A 6,445-nucleotide genomic window follows, 5' to 3' on the forward strand; every position below is an offset into this window, starting at 1 on the left:
GCACTTGTCTTTATTTACATGCTACTTTAACAAGAAGGTTTTAAAAGTAGTCCATCTGTGGCAACATTTAATAAAAGATCATATCTTTGCAACCAATTCCCTGGAACAAGGCATGACATGCATTCGCTTGTAAGAATTAACGACGACTATAATTGGCGAAAGCTCTGTCATGAGAAGAGGTTACGTTTTTTTATTGTAGCAATTTAGCCGTCATGGTCTTTTTATTACATTAAACTCAGTATAGTATTCCATGAATATCACTGTGTTGCCAATTATGTCCATGAAATAGATGAAATATTTAGTTATTGCATTCTAATATTTTGTGATTAGTCATTTGGGGAAATTGCATTTTTCTACAAAATCTTTTTTTTAATTATTTTTATTGATTTTATTGGGATGACATTGGTTAATAACATTATATAGATTGCAGGTGTACCTTCCTATAATCCATCATAGTATTGTGTGTTCACCACCCAACCTTAAGTCTCCTTTATATCATCATTTATCCCCCCATTTACCCCTCTTCTATTTCCCTCCCTCCCACCCCCTTTCCCTCTGGTAATCACCATACTGTTGTCTGTGTCTATGAGTTTTGTGTATGTGGCTGGGGGTTTTTTTGGGGTTTTTTTGCTTAATCTCTTCACCTTTTTCACCCAGCCATCCAACCCCTCTCCCCTCTTAACAGTGTCAAGTCTATTCTCTATCGATAAGTCTATCTCTATTGTGTTTGTTGGTTTATTTTTGTTCATTAGATTCCACACATAAGTGAAATCATATGGTATTTGTCTTTCTCTGACTGACTTATTTCACTTGCATGATGCTCTCCAGGTCCATCCATGCTGTCACAAAAGATAATATTTTATTTTTAAATATATTTTTATTGATTTCAGAGAGGAAGGGAAGGGGAAAGGGAAAGAGAGATAGGATAGAAACATCAATGATGAGAGAGAATCATTGATCGGCTGCCTTGGCCCACACTGGGGATCGAGCCTGCAACCCGGGCATGCGCCCTTGACCAGAATCGAACCAGGGACCCTTCAGTCCGCAGGCCTACACACTATCCACTGAGCCAAACCAACCTGCGCAAAAAGGTAACATTTTAAAGTGTTGAAAAATTTTTCCCTCACTATGTACCTCCTTAGCACAATGTTTGGCATAAGGTATGCACACATCCCATGTTCAATGAATTTAGTGATTGTAAAATTCACTTTTTTGTTTAAAGATATCGTAAATGAGCTTTAAAACAGGGAGTTTTAATGTGAGGTCCATGGACCACCACTAGTTCCAAACTTGGATGGGAAAAATGACATCTGGATTTGCATTAACTTCTAAGTGAATGTGAACATTTCCTCTTTCACTTTGTCACTAGAAGAAATTGTCATTTAACATTACAATTGTTATCTTAATATTTTTTCTATACTTATCCTAACATTATCACGTTGACATTGTAAGTTAAGAGACCTACCACAGGAACAAACTACTTAATGCACTAATAAAGAAGCTCCTATTTTACTACATCACAATTTTTTAGATATTATCTTAACAGTATTTCAACATAATGGTTTCCTTTTTAACCTTGTGTATTATATTTTAAAATTGTAAAAGATAATTTTTTTTAAATATATTTTATTGATTTTTTACAGAGAGAAAAGGAGAGAGATAGAGAGTTAGAAACATCGATGAGAGAGAAACATCGATCAGCTGCCTCCTGCACATCTCCCACTGGGGATGTGCCCGCAACCCAGGCACATGCCCCTGACCGGAATCGAACCTGGGACCTTTCAGTCCGCAGGCCAACGCTCTATCCACTGAGCCAAACCGGTTTCGGCATGTAAAAGATAATTTTGAGAGTCTATAAATTTTATAATTACTCAGGGAATCTGACCTTTCCCCCCCCCGCCCCCGATATCTCATCTCACCCAAAACGGAAAAGAGGGCTTGTCTTCCCTAATGTCGCTAACACACCCTCAGTACACTAATTCACTCCCTAAATTCCAACCACATTAAACCCAAAAACAGAAGATTCTCTTTCACTCCCCTGTACCTTTGCTCACATTGTCCTGTGACTGGCTGGTCCCCACTCAGCTCCTCGACTGCCAAGTTTTCTCCGTGAGCTGCTTCTTGTTCATGGAAGTCCCGCTAAAACTATACTGCCAGGTACTGTTTTTGCCCCCAGGCCCACTCTTCCCCATCTATTTTCTTTCCCAAAAAGGTCACTGCATGTCCCGACACGTATGAGAGACGGAGACCTGTGACTTCCAGTTGTATTCAGCCAATGGGAAGCCCTGGCAAGAAGTCGGAGGTGGGAAGAGATGGACCATTTCTCCCCCCTGCTCACTATGAGTGTAGGGAGGTGTATACCCACTAGTGCCATCGTTTCCTTCTTCCCTGGCCACGTTTTGGAAATGGCCCTTTGTTCAATGACCTCAAGTTATCCTGTTCAGCGCATGCCACTCATTTCCTGCTGGTATCTGGACTGGTTCCGTCATTAAATTCTTCACATTCTCCCATCCAAAAGCAGTCATAAACCTCTGACTCTGTTAATAACACTTTTTGTTGATACTTTTATTGTTTGGGTGGTTGTTTGGGGAGTTTTTTCCATGTCTCTGTTTCCATTAGCTCCTTAAGAGCCAGGGCAATAATTGTATAAGATCTGAAGTCCCAGGACCTGGCAAAGACCTCATATGTAAAAGGTGTTTAATAAAACTTTATCGAATAAATGTGCAAACAAATGGTAAAAGTTATTAGGGTAAGTCTCAGCATAAATAAATGCTTTTATCAGTTAAAGTAGCCTTTATCATCTCATTATTGCTGCCAGTAAATGCCTTAAGCTTTCAACTTGATTTAGGAATTGGAAAAGAATTGTATAGGCTTTATCATTTCTGTGTAACAATATATTCTCGTAACAGCTTTATAACACAACACATATTACTACAAAAAAAAACAACACAATTGTGTTCTTGTATCAAATGCCATTTAGTTTTCATCTTTGTAATTTCCTCCACAAGAACATCAGAGTTCAGAGGGTACTAGATAACATAAGGAATTATTTCATTCTTACTCAAAATTAAATATTTTAATAGATTGCTAAAAGCAAAACCCTATTTATGTTTTCTTAGTATTTTTTTCTTCAAAATATTTATTATGGATTTTAAATGGCAAATCTCATTCCCAGAAAATGATTATATCAATTTAATTAGTCACCTCAGGGTCGACTCTTTTATATTTAAGAAGTTTGGAATAAAAGAGATTCTGAAAACAGAAAAGCATTGAAATTAGGCACCTAAAAGATGAGACTCAACTCTGATAACTGACAAGCAAACTCTAAAATATATAATTTCACAAAAGATGTCCATAATTATTTTTTAATTTCAGAACTTTTGCTTAGAAATCACGCATTAAGGAAACTATTGAAACCCCCTTTGTAGCCTGCTCTGACTTATCCCCCTCTTTTGCTCTCCCAAGTAGGATTCCCAGACACCTTTTTGTATTTTTCATACATACGAAAGTATTCATAAACAACAGATAGTACTACTTTGTGTATTTACTTATTATTGATTTCAGAGAGGAAGGGAGAGGGAGAGAAAGATCAATGATGAGAGAATCACTGGTCAGCTGCCTCTTACATGCCCCCTGACTGGGAATCAAACCATGACCTCCTGGTTCATGGGTCGACACTCGACCACTGAGCCACACCAGCTGGGCTGTATGTCTTTTTTTTAATTATAAAACTGTATTATATCATGATGTTGTTCTGTTGCTTAGATTTTTTTTTTAATATATTTTATTGATTTTTTACAGAGAGGAAGGGAGAGAGATAGAGAGTTAGAAACATCGATGAGAGAGAAACATCGACCAGTCGCCTCCTGCACACCTCCTACTGGGGATGTGCCCGCAACCGAGGTACGTGCCCTTGACCGGAATCGAACCTGGGACCTTTCAGTCCGCAGGCAGACGCTCTATCCACTGAGCCAAACCGGTTTGGCGTTGCTTAGATTTTTCACTCAAATTGTGCTTCTGAGATTTATCGAGTTGTATCAATCTAGATAAAGTTCTTTTTATTTAACTTTTTTTTTTAATCCTCACCTAAGGACATGCTTAGAGAGAGGAAGGGAGAAAAAGAGAGAGAAACCAGAAACCCAAGCATTTACCCTGACCGGAAATCAAACTGTGACCTCCTGGTTCATAGGTTGATGCTCAACCACTGAGCCACATTGGCCGGGCTAATGTTTTCATTTTTGTAAACTCTCTTACACTGTGACATTATTCGGAGGTTTGTGGGGACAGGGAGAAGTTATGATTTGTCCAAAGTCAAATGTCCGCTCCACTGAACTGAAACCTGCGGACTCCATAGCCTGTACGTTTCTTATTACACAATCCTGCTAAGAAGATTGTTTTCAGCATAAATTGTCTGCAGGAAAATTATCAGCAGCTGTAGAGAAGGAAACAAAATTAAAACAAGCAATCTTCTAAATTACGAAGACAAGAACATATATATTCATACTGATTTTCAAACATGGAAATGACAGGCATATTTAAGAAACAGTCCTGGTCACAGGAAATATGAGGTAAATAAAAATTCAAAAAAAAAGAAAGGCTGCATATCACCAGAGAAATGTCCCATAATTGCCACTTGGACACAACTTCAATTTTAGTAGGTTAAGTGAATGCAAGGGATCCATCTTACTTTGAGAGAAGCAGGTGCTACCTTTGCTCATGAAATTCTCCTTGCAGAATTAATTAAAATTGGCTTGGCTATGAGTCCTCTCAGTTGATTTGGGAACTGGCTCAAGAGTCATGAACAAGAAATAATCATAAACCTTTGAGTACTTAGTTTGCTTGTGGGGTAGCACAGGGCTTGATGGATTGAGTTTCATTTAGCATCTTCATTAATGACCTAAAGGAGGGGGCAAATAGCTTGTTAATGAAACTCACAACTGGTAATAAATGAGAAGCCATTGCAAACCCTGATCAAGACTGCTAAATTAGCCAAAGAAACCCAAAGAGGTGAGATCTCTAGACAAAAGTGAGCAACCTAAATGCAACGTGGAAATTCGAGAGTTGAGAGCAGGATTGTGGGGTGGGGGGAGGTTGTACTGAGAAGAAAGGTGATGGAGAAAGATGTTCATTTTTATGCTATCATCTACTAAGAAGCTTCAACAGCATTACTTCTAAAAGGAACCCAGGAGTTAAAATGAAAAGTCACCCACTGACGGACACATAGGCTACTTCCATATCTTGGCTACTGTGAATAATGCTGCAATCAACGTGAGCGTCCAGACATTTCCTTGAGATCTTGTTTTCAGTTCCTTTGAGTACACACCCAGAAATGGGATTGCAGGACCATAAGGTAGTTGTATTTTTAATTTTTGAGGTACCTTCATCCTGTTTTCCACAATTGACTGCACCGATTCACATTCCCACCAACAGTGCACAAGGGTTCCCTTTGCTCTGCATCCTCGCCAACACTTATGTCTCATCTTCTTGATGACAGCCTTTCTTACAAGTATGAGGTGATATTTCATTGCAGTTTTTATTTGTATGTCCCTCATGTTGAGCACCTTTTCATGTACCTGCTAATCCTTCGTACGTCTTCTCTAGAAAAACGTCAATTCAGTTCCTCTGCCCATTTTTTAATCAGATGGTTTATATTGTTGTTATGGTGTTGTATGAATAGATAAAGAAGATACATATGTGATATTATTATATAGGTGGTATTATTCAGCAATGAGGAAGGACATCTGCCATTTGCAACAACATGGATGGACCTTGAGTACATACTGCTAAGTGAAATAAGTCAGAGAAAGACAAATACGTACGACAGCACATATATGTAATCTAAAAAGGCTGAACTCATTGAAACAGAGACTAGACTGGTGGTTACCAGGAACAAGGGGGAGTGGGGGGAGAGAAGGAGAGATGTTGGTCAAAGAGTATAAACTTCCAGCTATAAAATGAATTAAATTCTGAGATCTAATGCACAATATAGTGATATAGTTAATCATACTGTTTTATATACTTGAAAGTTGCTAAGAGAGATCTTAAGTGTTCTAACCACAAAAAGGAAATGGTAATTTTGTAATATGATGCAAGTGGTATCATTTCTGCAATATATTAAGTATATCCAAACAACACCTGGTCCACCTTACACTTACACAATGTTATATGTCAATTATATCTCAATCCAGGTAGGGGGAATAAAGTGGAAGCAAATTAAAGCTCAGCTTATAATGTGAAATGGTTGCCAAGAGGAACCCTGGCTTATTGCTGGGTGGTAGAACAGAATGAACCTTGGATTTGGAATCAGTAAGACAGAACTGAGGCTTAAATACAGGTCTTCCAGCTGATGCCATTTTTTTTCATCTGTAAAATGCAAATGAGGATGACCACCTCGCAGGGCTGCTGCGGGTGAAATAAGAGCATATGCAAAAGGCAACAGGCACAA

Source organism: Myotis myotis, unplaced genomic scaffold, assembly GCF_014108235.1.
Source record: "Myotis myotis isolate mMyoMyo1 unplaced genomic scaffold, mMyoMyo1.p scaffold_m19_p_19, whole genome shotgun sequence".
Classification (NCBI taxonomy): domain Eukaryota; kingdom Metazoa; phylum Chordata; class Mammalia; order Chiroptera; family Vespertilionidae; genus Myotis; species Myotis myotis.